The sequence below is a fragment of the Scyliorhinus canicula genome, chromosome 9 (genome assembly GCF_902713615.1).
Source record: "Scyliorhinus canicula chromosome 9, sScyCan1.1, whole genome shotgun sequence".
In the NCBI taxonomy this organism is placed as follows: Eukaryota; Metazoa; Chordata; class Chondrichthyes; order Carcharhiniformes; family Scyliorhinidae; genus Scyliorhinus; species Scyliorhinus canicula.
Window position 1 is genome coordinate 100,164,644 of NC_052154.1, and position 22,845 is coordinate 100,187,488.

A 22,845-nucleotide genomic window follows, 5' to 3' on the forward strand; every position below is an offset into this window, starting at 1 on the left:
TCCACACCTGACCTCGCCCAGCACCAACTTATACACAAGAAACCATATCCCCAGGACCTCCAGCATACCCAAAAGCCTATATTCCTGCTGAGCCTTCCCAACCCCATCCAGGGCAACACACTGTCCCTACACATGCTAATAAAACGAGCATAATTACTCTTTCCCAGATACACCACAGCCCAATGAGAAGAACTATCAAGACACTCAACAATTGGGTGCCCTGGGAGGGAGGGCCGATTCCCTCCTCCCCTGCACAACCAAGGTAACTCCCCCTGAACTACTGAACCAACACAATGCTCACCCGGATGAAGAGAAGAACAAAGAGCAAAACAGCACAGGAACAGGCTCTTTGGCCCTCCAAGCCTGTACTGGTCCTGATAATAACCCCCAGAACTTCCTTGTGCCGTATCGCTCTATACCCATCCTAACCATGCATTTGGCAAGATACCTTTTGAATGCCGTTAATGTATCTACTTCCACAACCTCCCCTGGCAACGCGTTCCAGCCACTCACCACCCTCTATGTAAAAAAACCTGCCTTGCACATCTCCTCTCAACATTGCCCCAAGGACCTTAAAACTATGCCCCCAGGTGATTGACCCCTGCATCCTGGGAAAGAGTGCCTGCCCATCCACTCTATCCATGCCCCTCATAATTTTGTAGACCTCTATCAGATCACGCCTCAACTTCTGTCATTTTAATGAAAACAGTCCGATCTATTCAGCCTCTCCGCATAGCTAACACCCTCCAAACCTGGGTAAACCTCCTCTGCACCCTCTCCAAAGCCTCCACGTCCTGCTGGTAGTGTGGAGACCAGAATTGTGTGCAATATTCCAAGTGCGGCCACACCAAGGTTCTATACAACTGTTGCATGCCTTGCTAGTTTTTATACTCAATGCCCCGTAAGCTTTCTTGACTACCTTGTCCACTTGTGTTGCTACTTCAAAGATCTGTGGACCTGCACGCCCAGATCTCTCTGACTTTCTATATCCCTAAGAGTTTTGCCATTTACTGTATATTTCCCCTCTATGTTAGACCTACCAAAATGCATTACCTCACATTTGTCCAGATTAAACTCCAGTTGCCATTTTTCTGCCCAAGTTTCCAACCTATCTATGCCCTGCTATATCCTCTGACAATCCTCAACACTACCTGCCACTCCAGCAACCTTGGTGTCATCCATGAACTTACTAATTAAACTAGCTACAATTTCCTCCAACTCGTTTATGTAAACTGCAAACAAGAGAGGACCCAGCACAGATTCCTGTGGAACACCACTAGTCACAACCTTCCATTCAGAAAAGCATCCTTCTACTGCTACCCTTTGCCTTCTGTGACCGAGCCAGTTCTGTATCCATCTTACCACCTCACCTCTGATCCCGTGTGACTTCACCTTTTGTACCAGTCTGCCATGAGGCACCTTGTCAAAGGCTTTACTAAAATCCATGCAAACAACATCCACCACCTTGCACTCATCAATCATCTTTGTCACCTCCTCAAAAAACCCGATCAGGTTAGTAAGGCACAACCTCCCCTTCACAAAACCATACCATGGGTATAAATCCTGTCCCTGAGAATTCTCTCCAATAATTTACTACCAAAGTGAGGCTCACAGGCCTATAGTTTCCAGGATTATCCCTGCTACCTTTCTTAAACAATGGTACCACATTAGCTATTCTCCAGTCCTCTGGGATCGAACCTGTAGTCAATGAGGATACAAAGATGTCAGTCAAGGCCCCAGCAATTTCTTCCATTGCTTCCCTCAGTATTCTGGGATAAATCCCATCCGGCCCAGGAGACTTATCTACCTTAATATATTTTAAAGACCCAATACCGCCTCCTTTTTGATGTCAACATGACCCAGACTGTCCACACACCCTATTTAAGAATCATCTTCCACAAAATCCTTTTCTTTGGTGAACACTGATGCAAAGTACTCATTTAGTACCTCGCACATTTCCTCTGGCTCAACACATAGATTCCCCCAACTATCCTTAAGTGATCCAATCCTTTCCCTGGCCACCCTCTTGCTTTTTAATATGAATAAAAAGCTTTGGGATTCACCTTAATCCTACATGCCAAGGACTTTTTATGACCCCTCCTCACCCTCCTAATTTCCTGCTTAAGTACCTTCCTACTTTCTTTATGCTCCTCAAGGTTTTCGACTGTCCCCACCTTTCTAGATCATACAAAATCCTCTTTTTTCTTTTTGATGAGGTTCACAATTATGAGGTTCCCTCGTTATCCAAGGCTCCCGAAACTTCCCATACTTCTCCTTCGTTCTCTCAAGAACGTGACATTCCTGAATCCTAATCAACTGTCGATTGAAAGACTCCCACATGTCTGATGTTGATTTACCCTCCAACAGCCGCACCCAATCCAAATTCTTCAACTCCTGTCTAATGTTGGGGAAATTTACCTTTCCCCAGTTTAGCACCTTAACACGAGGGTTACCCTCATCCCTATCCAAAAATACCCTAAAACTTATGTAATTGTGGTCACTACTCCCAAAATGTTCCCCTACTGAAACCTCAATCACCTGTCCAGGCTCATTCCCCAATACCAAGTCCAGTACTGCCCCTTCCCTAGTTGGACTATCTACATATTGCATCAAGAGGCCTTCCTGTATACACCTTAAAAACGCTGCCCCATCCAAGCCCCTAGCCCTAAGTGAGTCCCAGTCAATTTAGGGGAATTAAAATCCCCTACCAGAACAACCTTGTTACTTTTGCAGCTATCAAAATCTCTCTCCCTATCTGCTCCTCTATCTCTTGCTGGCAGTCCTGGCGCCTCTAATAAACACCCAACATTGTTATTACCGCCTTCCTGTTCCTGAGCTCTACCCAGATTGCCTTATTGTATGAGCCCTCCGAGGTATCCTCCCGCAGTACGGCTATCATATTCTCCTTAACCTGTAATGGTACTCCCCCACCCCTTTTACGTCCCCCTCTATCTCTCCTGAAGCATCTATATCCTCCAGCTTTTAGTTGCCAATCCTGCCCTTCCTTTAACCACGTTTCTGTGATAGCCACAACATCATAATTCCAAATACGAATCAGTGCTCTAAGTTCATCTGCCTTACCTGCTATACTTCTGGTGTTGAAACAAATACACTTCAAACCACTGCGTTTGAGCAGACAGGGTGATAGTGTTCTCTTATTTTTGTTCTCTATTTCCCCTTTAGTTATTACACCTTCAAAGCTAATGCTCTGGTTCCCACCCCCCTGTTAAACTAGTTTAAATCCTCCCGAGTGACTCCAGAAAACCTCCAGCAGGACATTGGTGCCCCTCCAGTTTAGATGCAACCCATCCTTCTTGTACAGGTCACACCTGCCCTGGAAGAGGTCCCAGTGGTCCAGAAACCTGAAACCCTTCCTCAAAAGAGGTGGAGGACTAGCATTGTTAATCAAGGATAGTTTAATGGCTGCAGAAGGGCAGTTCGAAGGGGATCTGCCTACTGAGGTAATATGGGCCGAAGTTAGAAATAGGAAAGGAGATGTTACATTGTTAGGAGTTTTCTATAGGCCCCCAAATAGTAATAGAGATGTGGAGGAAGAAATTGCAAAACAGATTATGGATAGGTGTGGAGGTCTCAGGGTAGTTGTCATGGGTGACTTTAACTTTCCAAATATTGATTGGAACCTCTATAGGTCGAACAGTTCGGATGGGGCAGTTTTTGTACAGTGTGTGCAGGAGGGTTTCCTGACACAATATGTGGATAGGCCGACAAGAGGGGGGCCACATTGAATTTGGTACTGGGTAATGAACCGGGCCAAGTGTTAGATTTGTTTGCAGGAGAGCACTTCGGAGATAGTGACCACAATTTAGTGTCTTTCACACTCTCATCTATTGCAATGGAGAGGGATAGGGCAGGGCAAGGTTCATGATTGGGGGAGGGGTAATTATGATGTGATTAGGCAAGAATTAGGGAGCATAAGATGGGAACAGAAACTGTCAGGGAAAGGCACGAATGAAAAGTGGAGCTTGTTCAGAGAACAAATACTGCGTGTCCTTGATGGGTATGTCCCTGTCAGGCAGGGAGAAAATGGCCGTGTGAGGGAACCATGGTTCACAAAAGAGGTTGAATGTCTTGTCAAGAGGAAAAAGGAAGAGTATGTAAGGATGAGAAAACAAGGTTCAGTTGGGCCGCTTGAGGGTTACAAGGTAGCAAGGAATGAGCTAAAATAAACGGCTTTGGAGCGCGAGGAGGGGGCATGAGAAGTCCTTGGCGGGTCGGATCAAGGAAAACCCCAAGGCTTTTTACTCTTATGTGAGAAATAAAAGAATGACCAGGGTGAGGGTAGGGCCGGTCAAGGACAGTAGTGGGATATTGTGCATGGAGTCAGAAGAAATAGGAGAGGGGTTGAATGAATACTTTTCTTCAGTGTTCACCAAGGAGAGGGACCATGTTTTTGAGGATGAGAGTGTGATACAGGCCGGTAAGCTGGAGGAGATAGATGTTCTGAGGAAGGATGTATTAGCAATTTTGAAAAAGCTGAGGGTCGACAAGTCCCCTGGACCAGATGGGATATAACCAAGGATTCTTTGGGAGGCAAGGGATGTGATTGCACAGCCTTTGGCTTTGATCTTTGGGTCCTCACTGTCCACATGGATAGTGACAAAGGACTGGAGAGTGGCGAATGTTGTTCCTCTGTTCAAGAAAGGGAATAGGAATGATCCTGGTAATTATAGGCCAGTTAGTCTTAATTCGGTGGTCGGTAAGTTAATGGAAAAGGTCCTGAAGGATAGGATTTATGACAATTTGGAAAGATGCAGCTTAATTCAGGATAGTCAACATGGATTCGTGAAGGGTAAGTCTTGCCTCACAAATTTGATTGAATTCTTTGAGGAGGTAACTAAGTGTGTAGATGAAGGTAGAGCAGTTGATGTCGTATACATGGATTTTAGTAAGGCGTTTGATAATGTTCCCCATGGTTGGCTCATGAAGAACGTAAGGAGCTGTGGGATAGAGGGAAATTTGGCCAATTGGATAAGTAACTGGCTCTCACATAGAAGATAAAGGGTGGTGGTGGATGGAAAATTTGCAGACTGGAGACCAGTTACCAGCTGTGTACCACAGGGATCAGTGCTGGGTCCTCTGCTATTTGTGATTTTTATCAATGACTTGGAGGAGGGGGCTGAAGGGTATGTCAGTGAATTTGCTGATGACACCAAGATTGGTGGAGTAGTGGATGAGGTGGAGGGCTGTTGTAGGCTGCAAAGAGACACTGATAGGATGCAGAGCTGGGCCGAAAAATGGCAGATGGAGTTTAACCCTGATAAGTGCGAGGTGATTCATTTTGGTAGAAAAAATTTGAATGCGGATTACAGGGTCAACGGCAGGGTTCTGAGGAATGTGGAGGAACAGAGAGATCTTGGGGTTCACGTCCACAGATCTCTGAAGGTTGCCATTCAAGTGGATAGAGCCGTGCAGAAGGCTTATGGTGTGTTAGCGTTTATTAACTTGAGTTTAAGACCCGTGGTATTCTGCTGCAACTATACATGACCCTGGTGAGACCACATTTGGAGTATTGTGTGCAGTTCTGGTCACCTCATTATAGGAAGGATGTGGAAGCATTGGAAATGGTGCAAAGGAGATTTACCAGGATGCTGCCTGGATTGGAGGGTAGGTCTTATGAGGAAAGGTTGAGGGAGCTAGGGTTTTTCTCTTTGGAGCGGAGGAGGATGAGAGGCGACTTAATAGAGGTTTATAAGATGATGAGGGGGATAGATAGAGTGGACGTTCAGAGACTATTTCCTCGGGTGGATGTAGCTGTTACAAGGGGACATAACTATAAGGTTCAGGGTGGGAGATATAGGAGGGATGTCCGAGGAAGGTTCTTTACTCAGAGAGTGGTTAGGGTGTGGAATGGACTGCCTGCTGTGATAGTGGAGTCGGACACTTTAGGAACTTTCAAGCGGTTATTGGATAGGCACATGGAGCACACCAGAATGACAGGGAGTGGGATAGCTTGATCTTGGTTTCGGACAATGCTCGGCACAACATCGAGGGCCGAAGGGCCTGTTCTGTGCTGCACTGTTCTATGTTGTTCTATGTCTATACACCACCAGCTTAGCCACGTATTTAGTTGCACTATCCTCCTATTTCTAGCCTCGCTGGCACGTGGCACAGGAAGTAATCCTGTGGTTACTACCCTAGAGGTCCTGCCGAACTCCCTGAACTCCTTCTGCAGGACCTCATCATTCTTCCTGCCTCTGTCATTAGTACCTATGTGTACTACAACCTCTAGCTGTTCACCCTCCCCCTTCAGAATGTCCTCTGTTCATTCAGAGACAAACCTTTCGTTCAGAAGAAAAACCCCAAGGAAGGATTGTCCCGCCTGGTTCCAAGTGACCACTGTTGCAGAAAGGATACCCAAAGCAACCTCCATAGAATTGCTACAGTGCAGAAATAGGCCATTCATCCCATCGAGTCTGCACCGACCCTCTGAAAGAGCACACTACCTCGCCTCACTCCACCACCCTATCCCCATAACCACATAACACCATTTAACCTGCACATCTTTGGACATTCAGAGGCAATTTAAAATGGCCAATCCCCCTAACCTACGCATCTTTGGACTGTGGGAGGAAACCGGAGCACCTGGAGGAAAACGATGCAAACACGGGGAGAAAGTCCTAACTCCACTCAGAGTCACCCAAGGCCGGAATTGAATCTAGTTCCCTGGCGCTGTGAGGTAACAGTGCCAGTATTGTATGACCGTGCTGCCCTCCTCAACAAACCAACCACAATTATCAGTGCCTATTCATCATGTTCTGATTGCTCAAGGCGAGAGACTTAAGCAGAGGAAAAGAAAAACTCAGACTCAAGGAGGAGTCAAAAGGAACCCAGTCCTCTCCAGGATGCAAACTCTCGCCACGCCAACGAAGGATAAATATTCGGATTCTTAAATTTAAATAACATACATTTTTTTAAAATCCAAAAGTAAAACCCGAAACTGATTAGTTGTAACTGGGGGGGTAATCCTCAATCTCAGTGATGACTGAACCCTACCAACCTTATATACCCACTTTACCCTGCCCCGACTCCACTCACACTCCTCGTAACCAGGAGGAGTAAAACTGTGCAGAAATCACACTTCCCATAATTACTTCAATATGATTTTGGTAGAGCAGGATAATCAATGACACAGGTATTCACGCTCACATTTTACACTCCCCTGCAAGAAAAAAGAGGGCAACAAATAATCAACAACATGATCAACAGGGAGTAACATTCAGGATTATAGAAGAACTGCAGGGTAAATTGCAGGATAAAGACATTGTCCATGTTGCAAATGAAGGCAAAGGATAAGGCAGGATCAACAATCATCCTTCCGGATCTCTCAAGGATTGCAGCGATCAAAACATGACACAACATCACTACCACCATGCCAACTCTCCGATACCCAGGTAGTCCACAGCCTCTACGCCGGCCAGAGGAAATTATCAAATCGAATCATGATTCGGCCACCTCTAACACCTCACAACAAGCATTGAGAATTGGATGAGACAGGGCGGCTTGGTGGCACAGTTGTTAGCATTGCTGCGTCACAGTGTCAGGAATCCAGGTAGGATGTCGTTTCAGATGATCGGTGAAGACTCAATGAGCCAAATGGCCTCCTGCACTGTAGGGATTCTGTGATTGGTGGGCCCAATTGACCCCTGGCCTCAAAGACAGCAGACTCCATCGAATTTGATACACCCAACCTCCAAATCAAGATTATCAAGCCATGGTAGCCAATTTCCAAACTCAATTGGGAACACCCCTCCCAACCCTCACCAAGACCAGGCTCAGGGGCACACCCTGTCCACTCCCCATCTTCTGAACTCGTCAGGATAGGCGACACCCTGTAGCAGGATCTCGACAACACAAAGGCAGCCCCCAACCAGAAAGTGCTCTTTTGAGTGTAAGAACCCTCTCATGCACCTCTATTGCTCTTATGTAAGTACCCTGCAATTTTTCAAAATGAACTCTAACGACTTGCACCACAGAGCAAAGATCCTTAGCCAAGAAAACATCTTCGATGTCGACCATCATCCAGATGAGCCCACCATTGCAAAGGCAAGAGCCTGCTCAGCAGCGACTGTATCACTGCAAGCCAAGACCACCCCACCCCAGCCCACTCTGACTGCCACGAACTAACAAGGATTTTAGCATTTTATCTTGGCTTTTTCTTGCAAAAGCACCGGTCAGGGACTTCCAGAGACATAGCGCAAGCCATATAGCCCAAGAAAAAACAAATATGAAATGTGCACCAGGATCAAATGAAGTATTAAAAGACGAACAGAGCTGAAGCTTGCGAAGATACAACTGCTCCCACGTTCACCTCACATAACCCCCTCCGTTTCTGATTTTTGATTTTCCCTTTTATAAGTGGTGGCGTATTCATCCCAACCCTTAAATTTGGAGTGTTCCAATCCTCTATGAATAACTCATGCAGCAAACCCAAGATTAGAAAAATATGCACACAAAATGGAGAAAAGGGGTTTTGCAACGTCCTCCCTTTTTGCACTCGTACATTAAAAGAGGGATAAAGAAATGAAAGTGGTTCAGGGCATGACCTCAACAAAAATATGAGCCATGGCTTTACATGAGACAGCCGAGAAACAAAAGTCTAATGGCGTGTTTCTTTAAATGGTAGTCGGTTGCAGGGTGATTCGCCCTTCCAGAAGTGAGGACTTCCACGACGGGAGAAGGCATGTCGAGTTCAGTTAGCCTTGAAGGCAAAAGTGCCAATGTTTCAGTAGCTTACAGTGTATATGAGGGCCTGGCAATTTTCCTTTACGGAGCTCTTTCTGTTGCTACCTGCTTGATGGTAAGATGGTAGACAGCAATGGAGTACTGTTTTTCTTTGGAAGACAAACAGTTACTGCCCAGGTTCAGGTCCACAAGGCAATATCACAGGTTCTAGCACTTGGGGAGGTCACGTGGCATACCTCTTACCATTCTGCGAATTGGACAAAGGGTATTTTTCCCAGGTCTGGAATCTAGAGGTCTTTAATAGGAGTCAGGGTTCCCTTTGTCCTTGGAGATACAGCGGGTTGGATTATCTCTTTCAGACACTAAGTGCTAATGGCAGGACTAAATCGGTAGTGTTCTATGACCATGGAAGCAGCGCTTAGTCCCGGAGCAATTCAGGATCCGTTAATGGGCTAGCACTGGCGTCACGTAGAACTAGAGCAATTCCAAAGAAAACCGCTGTCCGATTCGCCAAGGTCGGGATTGGCACTCGAGAGGCTCACAAGCTACAATCGCATGTGAGCACCCAATCCTCCCACACACTCATTCCAGCCAACAAGATGGCACCCGAAGAGAGGCACCCCAATTTTCAGATGCGGAACTTGAGACCTTGCTGGACGGCGTGGAGGAGAGGCCGGGCATCTTGTTCCCTGGGTGGAAAAAAGGCTGTGACTCGCCGTCGTACACCAGGCCTGCGTGCAGGTGGCAGAGCACTGTGGGTCGCACTGTAAGGATCGCCTAGCAGTGCCGGAAAAAGCTGAATGACCCTCTTAGAGCGGCCAGGGTGAGTAAACATCACTCTACACCAACTCCCACCCCACCCGGAGGGCGACTAAACCCCACATGCCGACAGTCTACTCGCACCCCACCCTGTACCACATGCCAATACCGCCCACCATGGTCGGGTGCCCTGTTCACATAGGACAGCAGCTGCCCCTCCCCCTCCCCACCCCCCCAACCCCGGGCTGCCCCGTCCAACGACCTAAAACAGCACCCCTCGCCCCCCTCCCTGCTGGACCTGGTCGGTGGGCCCAGAGAGAGGGCAGTCACCGAGGCGGAGGTCGGCATCGGAGAGCCAAGTGAGCACCCGCTTAGTTGTGGTGTCCCTATGGTGCGCGTTGCACAAACCCCACACCACCCCCACATCACCACACCTCCCCAACACCTCACCAACTCCAGCACCCCACTTCCCTGGCACCACCCGACCTCACTGACACCACCCCACCTCCCCACAACACTCCACCTCCCCACCCAACCCACGATTCAATCATGCGTTATGTCTTGCAGGATCATCTGGTGATGAGGCAGGCCCTTCTGGTGTCCCCCATCTTTGACCACAACCCCAGGACACATCCAGTGACAAGATGGCACTGGACAGCAATGTGTGCCCCAGACGCCAGTCCATGACACCCCAGAGCACCAGTCCGTGGACAATGCTGACTTTCCATCACAGCTGTCTCCCACACCCTCCACCATCCCAGAGATACTCACCTCCATTGGGCAATTTAGTGAAGAGACTATTGGGGCTCTATCTGGAGTGCACCATACACATACAGCAGTACATCAGGTGGGGGTACGAAACCCCGAGGGGGCGGACGGTCAGAGTGCTGCCTGAATCCAGGGACTAGCTGCCGTCCAGACGGATCTCAGGCTTCTGGAAAGGCCGTCTCGTCGATGCTGGAGATGCAGACACAGCCGGGTAATACATGAGTGGCAGCGTTGCGTATGCTGCCTGGGTATTAGCTGCAGACGTGCGTGATCTGCATCTCGTGATCACATACCATCTCGTGATCACACCAGTTCATGGAGTGGAACCCCTTTCAGTTCATGAAGTCCACCCCCTCGTGCACCGGTGCTCATAGTGAGACCAGTCCCGTCGATCACCCCCTGGACCTTGGGTATCCCGCAATGGGTATGAACCCTTCTGCCCAGGCATCCTGGTGGGCTCAGTCCACACTGAAGCTGATATATTCTGCCGATCATGCATATAGGGCCTTGTAGGACAGGCACTGCTGGTACACACAAGGCCTAATGCGGATACCTGGGCAGCAGGGTTCGCCTCCATGGCCTCCTTCCCAACTCTTCCTCGGCATGTAGGGTGCCAGCTCTTCATCCGTACCTTCTGGCTCCTGTTCCTCTGACCCACTGCTGCAAGGTCCTCTCTGAGCAGCTCCTGTTTGTACAGCCTCAGTGCATCCCCAGTGCTGCAGCAGCAAGGCAGATGGCAACCATTCTGGCTAGATTCCGAAATACATTGTCTGCAGGAGGTGAAAGGTAAACATGTTAACATGATGCATATGCCCATGCCGAACCAGCTGCGATGAGCTACACAAATGCTCTGGCCTGCACTGCGGTCCCTGCCCCCTGAAGTCCTTCTCTCTTCCTCCCCAATCTTCACACCCACTCACCATTCCCACTGCCACTCTGCCCTCGCCCAGCACCTGTCTCTGCCAGCAGTGGTACCGTTGGCTGACTCTTCCCATGCCAGCGGTAAGCTCCATGGCCCCTACCTGATACAGGGGCTACCATGGATGTTTCCCTTGGGTGGGTCATGTGGTGCCCTGCCAGTAGGTGGTGCCCAGTTGTGGGTGGGAGGGGTTGATGTAGTGAAGGGAGGATTTGGGGGGGGGGGGCACCCATATGGCCAGTGTCGCTCTGCGCCACCACAGCCCACGTTGGGCGATCAGTTGGGTGCACAGTAAAGGTGGCTAACTTGCAAGCCACAGAAATGGTGGTCCGTGCCTGCACATCCCTGTCCTGGGGGTCACTCCAACACCATGGCCGATCCCCTACCACTCCCCGGCCCTGAGAACCATGCACTCCCCCCAGCCAGATGTGCCAATTGTCAGGACTGACAGTCCACAATCGGGCCTCTGGGAACATGACCTGCCTACACTCCCTCCCTCAGCAGCCATTACGCTTGTTTCCCAATTTTTAAAGCCACATGTTATTCCTCCTGGTGGTGGCAGAGCATCACGGGAACCCGGGAGAATACTGGGACAGGCCCGTTATAGATATGCCAATGGTGTTTACAGTACATGTGGCGTAAAATGCATCCACGCTACTGTTGAGGCACCGGAACATGGCATTCCATTGAGCAGCCTGCACCAACCTCGAGTTTTGACTGGCGACGAGCTCTACACCCAATCATGTTTCCCGATTGTGACGTCGGCCGACGGAGAATCCTGCCCAGCATCTCTAATGGCCAGTGTTCTTCTTTAGATATGTAAAGACGCTTTGTGCAGTTCTGTGGTGGCCAGTATTAGTGCTTTTTAATGAGAACACAAGACTCTGAAGGTTAGAAATTCAACTGGTAGGAGTCATGGCTAGTCAACTTTAGGCCTAGAGGAGGCACAATTTTTTTTATAAATGTTTTTTATTCAGTTTTCATGTTTTATATTGAACAAATTACAAATTGTTAGAGAGAGAGAAGAAAAAAAAAGAACACGCAAAAATTAACATATATATTTACAGGTAAGCATCTTCGTAATAATAACTGTGGCCTCCCCCCTTTAGCCGGCATACATATTTTACATTCCCCAATATGGCCGAGGCACATGTTTATTGGCATTTATTTACAGTTTGGTAAACCCCCATAACGAACCCATAGCCCCCCCCCCCTCCGGCAACCTTCCCCCGATTCCCATCCATTCTCCCCTGATTCTTGGCCGCCCGACTATTCTTCCTCTTGTTCGTTGGCCACAAACAGGTCCCGGAACAATTGCATGAATGGCTCCCACGTTCTGTGGAAGCCGTCGTCCGACCCTCGGATGGCGAATTTGATTTTCTCCATTTGGAGAGATTCCGAGAGGTCGGACAGCCAGTCTGCAGCTCTGGGCAGTGCTGCTGACCGCCAGCCAAACAGGATTCTATGGCGGGCGATCAGGGAGGCAAAGGCAAGGGCGTCCGCCCTCCTCCCCAGGAATAGATCTGGCTGGTCTGAAACCCCGAAGACCGCCACAATCGGGCATGGCTCCACCCTCACCCCCACCACTTTGGACATAGCCTCGAAGAAGGCTGTCCAGTACTCCACAAGTCTGGGGCAAGACCAGAACATGTGGGTGTGGTTGGCCGGGCCTCTTTGGCACCGTTCACATCTGTCCTCCACCTCCGGGAAGAACCTACTCATACGGTTTCTCGTTAAGTGGGCTCTATGTACCACTTTTAGTTGTGTCAGGCTGAGCCTTGCGCACGTGGAGGTGGAGTTGACCCTATGCAGTGCTTCGCTCCAGAGTCCCCACCCTATCTCCATCCCCAGGTCGTCCTCCCATTTCCTTCTTGTTGCGTCCAGTACGGTGTCGTCCCTTTCTACCAGTCGGTCATACATGTCGCTACAGTTCCCTTTCTCTAGGATACTTGCGTCCAGTAGGTCTTCCAGTAGTGTCTGTCGTGGCGGTTGTGGGTACGTCCTTGTCTCCTTTCGTAGGAAGTTTTTGAGCTGCAGGTACCGTAGCTCGTTCCCCCCAGCTAGCTGAAATTTCTCTGTCAGTTCGCCCAGTGTTGCGATCCTGTCGTCCGTGTATAGGTCCCTGACTGTCAGTGTCCCCCGTCCTGCCTCCACCTTTTGAAGGTGGCGTCAGTCAGTGCTGGTGTGAACCTATGGTTGTTGCAGATGGGAGCCTGGTCCGACATTTTGGTCAGGCCAAATTGCTGCCGCAGTTGGTTCCAGGATTGGAGGGTGGCTGTCACCATTGGGCTGCTGGAGTGTTTTTTGGGTGGGGATGGGAGTGCTGCCGTGGCGAGGGCCCGGAGGGAGGTCCCCATGCAGGAGGCTTCCTACGCACGCACCCACTCGGCTTCTGGCTCCTGGATCCATCCCCTTACTCGCTCGACTGTGCCGCCCAGTGGTAGAATTGTAGATTCGGGAGGGCTAGCCCCCCCCTGGATTTTGTTTTTTGTAGGACCTTCTTTGGGATCCTAGCATTTTTACCCCCCCCATACGAATGCCATGATAAGTTTGTCCAGCGCTTTGAAAAAGGCCTTGGGGATGTAGATCGGAATGGATCTAAACAGGAAGAGGAACCTGGGCAGTACGTTCATTTTGATCGTCTGGACTCTCCCCGCGAGGGAGAGTGGGAGTGTGTTCCATCTTTGCAGGTCCTTTTTAACTTCAGGCTGGTGAGGTTCCATTTGTGGATCCTTTTCCAGTCATGGGCTATTTGGATCCCCAGGTAGCGGAATTTGTGTCGGGCGTGTTTGAACGGCAGCCCCGTTAGTGCTGCCCCCCCCCCCCCCCCCACCCCCCCCCCCCCCCACCCCACCCCCCCTTTGCGGGTGTACTGGGAAGATCTCACTTTTGCTCATGTTGAGTTTGTAGCCCGAGAAGGCTCCAAACTCTTTCAGGAGCGCCATGATTCCGTCCATGCTGCTTTGTGGGTCCGAGATATAGAGGAGCAGATCATCCGCATAGAGTGAGACTCTGTGCTCTCTACCTCCCCTTCGGATCCCCCTCCAATTGTTTGCTGCCCCGAGCGTGTTTGCTTGCGGTTCGATTGCTAGTGCGAACAGCAGCGGGGAATGTGGGCATCCTTGTCTGGTGCCCCTGTGCAGCTGGAAGTATTGGGAGTTGGTATCGTTGGTCCGTACACTCGCCATGGGAGCGTTGTATAGGAGCTTCACCCAAGAGGTGAACCCTGTTCCAAGCCCGAACCGCTCCAGTACCTCTATGAGGTATTTCCATTCGACTCTGTCGAAGGCCTTTTCTGCGTCCAGGGAGACGATCACCTCTTGTGTTCTCTCCCCGGAGGGGGTCATTATCACGTTCAGCAGGCGCCTGATGTTCGCAGTAAGCTGTCTACCTTTGACGAAGCCAGTCTGGTCCTCTGTGACCACCTCAGGTACACAGTCTTCTAGCCTTTTGGCTAGGATTTTGGCCAGTATTTTGGCGTCTGCGTTCAGCAGAGATATGGGTCTGTGTGACCCCCACATTCCGTTGGGTCTTTGTCTTTCTTAGGTATCAGCGAGATTGAGGCCTGTGCTAACGTGGGTGGCAGTGTGCCCCTAGCTAGCGAGTCTGTGAACATCTCCCGCAGGTGCGGGGCCAGCGCTGTCTCGCATTTTTTGTAGAAGTCCGCCGGGAATCCGTCCTGTCCCGGCGCCTTCCCCGTCTGCATGGAGCTAATGCTGTCCATAATCTCTCCCAGTGCTCGTGGTGCTTCCAGGTCCCGTTTCCTGCCCTCTCCCACGACTGGTATGTCCAGTCCATCAAGGAACCGGTTCATCCCAGCCTTCCCCGTTGGGGGCTCTGAGGTGTACAGCTCTTGGTAGAAGGCCTTGAAGGTTTAGTTAATCCTCTCTGGTTCTGTTTCCAATGTGCCTCTGGTACCCCTGATTTGCGCAATTTATCTGGTGGCTGCCTGCTTTCTCAGCTGGTGTGCCAACAGGCGGCTGGCTTTGTCTCCGTGTTCGTACAGGGTCCCGCGCGCCTGGCGGAGTTGGTGCACTGCTTTCCTGGTGGAGAGCAGGTCAAAGTTCCTTTGTAGTTCTTTTCTCTCCGCCAGGAGCTCTATGGTCGGGGCCTCGGAGTATTTACGGTCTACCTCCAGTATGGAGTCGACCAGCTTCTGCCTAGCCACCCTTTCCTCCCTATCTCTTTGTGCTTTGAAGGCAATGATTTCCCCTCTTAGTACGGCCTTAAGCGCTTCCCAGAACGTGGAGGATGATACCTCCCCGTTTTGGTTGTTCTCCGTGTACTCCGCTATGGCTCGCACTATCCTTTCGCTGAAGGCCTTGTCAGCTAGTAAGGCACCGTCCAACCTCCATGTGGGGCGCTGGGCCCTTCCCGTCTCCAGCCGCATGTCCATGTAGTGTGGGGCGTGGTCTGATATCACAATTGCGGAGTATTCCAATTTGTCTATCCCTGGAAGCACCGTTTTCCCCACCACAACGAAGTCAATTCTGGTGAACACGTTGTGTACTGGGGAGAAGAAGGAGAATTCTTTCTCCCCCGGGTGGGCAAACCTCCAGGAGTCCACAGCTCCCATCTGCTCCATAAAGTGACAAGTTCCCTTGCCATGCTTGAGGTTTTCCCCGTTTTGGGGTTTGATCTGTCCGTCTTTGGATCCTGTACACAGTTGAAGTCCGGGATTTCTGCCATGGTCTTTTTGATGAAGCTCGTGTCATCCCAGTTGGGCGCGTACACGTTGACTAGGACTACCGGCGCCCCATCCAGGGCCCCGCTGACCATGACATACCGCCCCCCCTGGGTCTGTAACCGTCTTTGTCGCCCTAAACATTGTCCTCTTGCCGATCAGTATCGCCACCCCCCCTGGCCCTTGTCCCATAGCAGGAATGGTAGGTTTGTCCCACCCAGCCCTTTCTTACCCGCAGTTGGTCCTGCTCCCTCAGATGCGTCTCTTGGAGGAAGACTATGTCGGCCCTCATGTTTCTGAGGTGGGTGAGGACTCTAGATCTCTTCACTGGGCCGTTAAGTCCCCTTACGTTCCAGGTGAATATTCTGGTGGGGGGCTTCTGCCCCCTCGTTCCTGTGGGATTAACCATGTTTGTCTGGTGGACGAGCCCCTGCCCTCCGGGGTTTCCCTTTGTTAGGGGGCCATCCAGGATGGCCGCTACCACTGCTCTCCCCATGCGTTCGGGTCTCTGCGCTCCGGGGTTTCCCCTTATCCTGGGGGCACCCGCCATGGCCGTCCACTGTGTGTCCGCCACGCGGGTAGTCCCCTGCACTCTGGGGGGCCCCTTTGCCCACAGACCGTACTGGGTGGGTGCTTGCAGCGGTTCCTTGTTCCGAGCCCTTGGTTGTGATACTTTGTAGCCCTGTTCCTTTTCTGGCCTCTTTTGTCCCTTTGTCCCTACCTTTCCCACCCCTGGTCTCTCGCTCCCTGTGTGCCCCCCCCCCCCCCCCCCCCCCCCTGGTCTCTCCCTCTACCCTCCTCCCCTGTATACCCCTCCTTTGCCCCTCTATCCCCTATTCCTGTCCCCGTTTGCTCTCCCGACTTTGATGGGTGATCCCCCCCCTCTCCTGCCTGGCGCCTTCCCCCCTGTTGGGGGTGCGCTGCGGCCCTGCTTTGTTGCGTGCCCCCGGCGCTAGCTTCCTGCTAGTACGGTGGCTCCCCTCTCGGAGGTTGTTGTCTCGCTTCTCCTCTACCTGGCCTCTACGGTTTTCTGCCCGCTCTTCCCCCATCCTACCCGTTGGTGTGTCGTTGCTCCTTGCCAGGGGCCCCTCGTCCCTACCTCCTCTGGTGTTTTTCCAGCCCGTGCTCCTCGACGAACCTATTCGCCTCAGCAGGGGCTGTAAAGAAATATTCCTTGTTTTGGTATGTGACCCAGAGTTTCGCTGGGTACAGCATACCAAAACGCACTTTGCTCCTGTAGAGAGCTGCTTTCGCTCTGTTAAACTCAGCCCGTTTCTTAGATATATCCACTCCAAGATCTTCATAAATTCGGATGGTGTGCCCTTCCCATTTGCAGGCTCTATTTTCCTTGGCCCAGCGCAGGATTGTCTCCCTATCCCGGTACAGGTGCAGTTTGGCTATGACTGCTCTCGGTTGTTCCCCTGCCTTGGGCTTCGGGCGCAGCGACCGATGTGCTCTGTCCAAATCCGGTGGGGTGGGGAAAGCGTTCCTCCCCACTAAGTCGCCCAGCATTGCAGTCACGTATGCTGTGGGGTTTCTACCCTCAGTCCCCTCTGGCAGGCCCACTATCCTAACATTTTGCCTTCTCGAGCTGTTTTCCTGGTCTTCTACCCTGCCCTTCAGGCTCCCCTGTGTTGCGCCCAGTCTCGCCACTTCCCTCTCCAGGGCCGTGACCCGGTCGCTCATGTCTGTTGCTGCTTTCTCCAGCTCTTTAATGGTTGCCTCATGGGCTTCCAGTTTGAGGAGGCACAATTGATGGTAGAAGGAAGGGAGAAAATGTTCCACTTATACGGGATGCTTTAAATTGAACATTTTAAATTATTTTATCAATGCATTCACTCCGATTGATTCCAGTTGGATTGTTATGAGTTTCTGGCTACATCAGATGAAGGTTGTTCTGATTTATACTTGCTGATTGGGAACAGATATTGAATCCTAGTCCATTTTCAATCCAATGCTGGAAATAAAGCACTTTCTGCCCAGGGTGTTGTGACACCAGACTTGCTGGAAGAGAGTCAGCCCTCACCGTGGCCTTCTGGAGAGAATTAGCTGGATCTTTTTGGAGATAATTAGTTGGACTTCTTCATCGGCTGCCTGAAACCAAACTCAAGCTTTGGGACTCTGTAAAACATATCTGTGAGATCAGATCCAATCATCACCTGGTTCCATGCAGAGCACAGCCTTTTTTGGCCAATTTATTGGCCACCAGCCAGTCAATCAAACCAACTCCTCACTGATGCCGGCCAGTCTGCGATCAATCAGTTTTCACCAGCGCAGCTGGTAAATGTACAGGGTTTTTACAGGCTGCGTGACTTAAAGTCGCAGGTCCATTAAACATCCATTGATAAAAAATGTATTGGTCAAAATAAAAGAAAGGGGATAAAGGGAATAAACAGAAGGATCCTTACACAGTGCATACACAATGGCATAAATGGCAACCTCCTACGCTGTAATAATTCTGATTATTAAATTGGTAGTATAATTCCTGGTTCGCTGTTCTTCTGCTGTTTTTCAGTTAAAAGTGCAGTGTGGAGCTTAGTGTCTGATTGGTTGAAGCTGCCCACACCCTAATTGCTGAGAGGCAGTTATATGTCAATCACCTCTTTGAAGTTAAGGTATTTTTTGAGTCATCGGTTAGCTGAGGTCTGTATAAAAGACAGACAGACAGCGCACACAGTAAGCGAGCACTTTTCCAGGAGACTCATCCGGAGTGAGACTCATCCAGAGTGGGGGATTGAAACTTGGTAATTTGGTGCAGTGAGGTAATTGGGTGCAGAGTGTAAGGAGGTGCTTTTTTTTACCCTGGTAAGTGACTGGTAAGTAGTCTCTCTTTTTCTTTTCATTGTCTAATTTATTTATTTTTATTTTGACATTCTAGTTGTTTAAGTTTACCAAGGGTTTAAGACATGGCAGGAGATCCCAGACCCGTGTCATGCTCCTCTTGTGCGATGTGGGAGCTCAGGGACACGTCCACTGTCCCTGGCTCCTTCACGTGCAAGAAGTGTGTTCAGTTGCAGCTCTTGTTAGACCGCTTGACGGCTCTGGAGCTGCGGATGGACTCACTTTGGAGCATCCGCGATGCTGAGGAGGTCGTGTATAGCACGTTTAGCGAGTTGGTCACACCGCAGGTGAAGGTTACTGAGGGAGATAGAAAATGGGTGACCAAAAGAAAGAGCAAGAGTAGGAAGGCAGTGCAGGTGTCCCCTGCGGACATCTCCCTGCAAAACAGATATACTGCTTTGGATACTGTTGAGGGAGATGGCTCACCAGGGGAAGGCAGCAGCAGCCAGGTTCATGGCACCGTGGCTGGCTCTGCTGCAAAGCAGGGCAGGAAGAAAAATGGCAGGGCTATAGTGATAGGGGACTCGATCGTAAGGGGAATAGACAGGCGGTTCTGTGGACGCAATGGAGACTCCAGGATGGTATGTTGCCTCCCTGGTGCAAGGGTCAAGGATGTCTCGGAGCGGCTGCAGGACATTCTGGGGGGGGGAGGGTGAACAGCCAGCTGTTGTGGTGCACATAGGCACCAACGATATAGGTAAAAAACGGGATGAGGTCCTACAAGCGGAATTCAGGGAGTTAGGAGTTAAACTAAAAAGTAGGACCTCAAAGGTAGTAATCTCAGGATTGCTACCAGTGCCACGAGCTAGTCAGAGTAGGAATGTCAGGATAGATAGGATGAATGCGTGGCTCGAGAGATGGTGCAAGAGGGAGGGATTCAAATTCCTGGGGCATTGGAACCAGTTCTGGGGAGGTGGGACCAGTACAAACCGGACGGTCTGCACTTGGGCAGGACTGGAACCGATGTCCTAGGGGGGGTGTTTTCTAGAGCTGTTGGGGAGGGTTTAAACTAATGTGGCGGGGGATGGGAACCGATGCAGGAAGTTGGAAGGTAGTAAAACAGGGACAGAAACAAAAGGAAGTAAGGGGAAAAGTGCAAGGCAGAGAAGACATAGTCAGAAATCTAAAAGGACGACAGTACAAGGTACAGTGACTGAGGGGAGCACAGTGAATAGGCCCAGTAATAACAAAAGGAATAAAACTGGAGATGTTAAGATTCAAAACAGAGGTAAAAAAACCAACATAAGTGTACTTTACCTGAATGCTTGTAGTATTCGGAATAAAGTAAATGAGTTGATGGCACAAATCATCGTAAATGACTATGATTTAGTAGCCATTACTGAAACATGGTTAAAGGATGGTCACGACTGGGAGTTAAATATCCGAGAGTATCAAACTATTTGGAAGGACAGAGTGGATGGTAAGGGAGGTGGTGTTGCTCTGTTATTTAAGGATGACATCCGGGCAATAGTAAGGGATGACATCGGTGCTATGGAGGATAAGGTTGAATCCATTTGGGTGGAAATCAGGAATAGTAAGGCGAAAAAGTCACTGATAGGAGTAGTCTATCGGCCACCAAATAGTAACGATATGGTGGGGCAGGCAATAAACAAAGAAATAACTGATGGATGTAGAAATGGTACAGCAGTTATCATGGGGGATTTTAATCTACATGTCGATTGGTTTAACCAGGTCGGTCAAGGCAACCTTGAGGAGGAGTTTATAGAATGTATCCGCGATAGTTTCCTGGAACAGTATGTAATGGAACCTACGAGGGAACAAGCGGTCCTAGATCTTGTCCTGTGTAATGAGACAGGATTGATTCATGATCTCATAGTTAGGGATCCTCTCGGAAGGAGCGATCACAATATGGTGGAATTTAAAATACAGATGGAGGGTGAGAAAGTAAAATCAAATACTAGTGTTTTGTGTTTAAACAAAGGAGATTACAAGGGGATGAGAGAAGAACTAGCTAAGGTAGATTGGGAGCTAAGACTTTATGGTGGAACAGTTGAGGAACAGTGGAGAACCTTCCAAGCGATTTTTCACAGTGCTCAGCAAAGGTTTATACCAACAAAAAGGAAGGACGGAAGAAAGAGGGAAAATCGACCGTGGATATCTAAGGAAATAAGGGAGAGTATCAAATTGAAGGTAAACGCATATAAAGTGGCAAAGATTGCTGGGAGATTAGAGGACTGGGAAATCTTTAGGGGGCAACAGAAAGCTACTAAAAAAGCTATAAAGAAGAGTAAGATAGAGTATGAGAGTAAACTTGCTCCGAATATAAAAACAGACAGTAAAAGTTTTTACAAATATATAAGACAAAAAAGAGTGGCTAAGGTAAATATTGGTCCTTTAGAGGATGAGAAGGGAGTTTTAATAATGGGAAATGAGGAAATGGCTGAGGAACTGAACAGGTTTTTTGGGTCGGTCTTCACAGTGGAAGACACAAATAACATGCCAGCGACTGATAGAAATGAGGCTATGACAGGTGAGGACCTTGAGAGGATTGTTATCACTAAGGAGGGAGTGATGGGCAAGCTAATGGGGCGAAAGGTAGACAAGTCTCCTGGCCCTGATGGAATGCATCCCAGAGTGCTAAAAGAGATGGCTAGGGAAATTGCAGATGCACTAGTGATAATTTACCGAAATTCACTAGACTCTGGGGTGGTCCCGGTGGATTGGAAATTAGAAAACGTGACGCCACTGTTTAAAAAAGGAGGTAGGCAGAAAGCAGGAAATTATAGGCCAGTGAGCTTAACTTCGGTAATAGGGAAGATGCTGGAATCTATCATCAAGGAAGAAATTGCGAGACATCTGGATAGAGATTGTCCCATTGGGCAGACGCAGGATGGGTTCGTAAAAGGCAGATCATGCCTAACTAATTTAGTGGAATTTTTTGAGGACATTACCAGTGCAGTAGATAACGGGGAGCCGATGGATGTGGTATATCTGGATTTCCAGAAAGCCTTTGACAAGGTGCCACACAAAAGGTTGCTGCATAAGATAAAGATGCATGGCATTAAGGGTAAAGTAGTAGCATGGATAGAGGATTGGTTAATTAATAGAAAGCAAAGAGTTGGGATAAATGGGTGTTTCTCTGGTTGGCAATTAGTAGCTAGTGGTGTCCCTCAGGGATCCGTGTTGGGCCCACAATTGTTCACAATTTACATAGATGATTTAGAGTTGGGGACCAAGGGCAATGTGTCCAGGTTTGCAGATGACACTAAGATGAGTGGTAAAGCGAAAAGTGCAGAGGATACTGGAAGTCTGCAGAGGGATTTGGATAGGTTAAGTGAATGGGCTCGGGTCTGGCAGATGGAATACAATGTTGACAAATGTGAGGTTATCCATTTTGGTAGGAATAACAGCAAACGGGATTATTATTTAAACGATAAAATATTAAAGCATGCCGCTGTTCAGAGAGACTTGGGTGTGCTAGTGCATGAGTCACAGAAGGTTGGTTTACAAGTGCAACAGGTGATTAAGAAGGCAAATGGAATTTTGTCCTTCATTGCTAGAGGGATGGAGTTTAAGACTAGGGAGGTTATGTTGCAATTGTATAAGGTGTTAGTGCGGCCACACCTGGAGTATTGTGTTCAGTTTTGGTCTCCTTACTTGAGAAAGGACGTACTGGCGCTGGAGGGTGTGCAGAGGAGATTCACTAGGTTAATCCCAGAGCTGAAGGGGTTGGATTATGAGGAGAGGTTGAGTAGACTGGGACTGTACTGGTTGGAATTTAGAAGGATGAGGGGGGTTCTTATAGAAACATTTAAAATTATGAAGGGAATAGATAGGATAGATGCGGGCAGGTTGTTTCCACTGGCGGGTGACAGCAGAACTAGGGGACATAGCCTCAAAATAAGGGGAAGTAGATTTAGGACTGAGTTTAGGAGGAACATCTTCACCCAAAGGGTTGTGAATCTATGGAATTCCTTGCCCAGTGAAGCAGTTGAGGCTCCTTCATTACATGTTTTTAAGGTAAAGATAGATAGTTTTTTGAAGAATAAAGGGATTAAGGGTTATGGTGTTCGGGCCGGAAAGTGGAGCTGAGTCCACAAAAGATCAGCCATGATCTAATTGAATGGCGGAGCAGGCTCGAGGGGCCAGATGGCCTATTCCTGCTCCTAGTTCTTATGTTCTTATGTTTAACATGTTGTGCCCAATCACA

The 22,845-nt window shown here is 49.3% G+C and overlaps 1 protein-coding gene across 12 annotated transcripts in view; it reads left to right on the top strand.

Annotated features, from left to right (window-relative positions):
• LOC119971578 (AP-2 complex subunit alpha-2-like) overlaps window positions 1-22,845 on the top strand; it is a 527,190-nt gene that overhangs the window by 383,233 nt on the left and 121,112 nt on the right. The gene's annotated exons all lie outside the window — the stretch shown is intronic.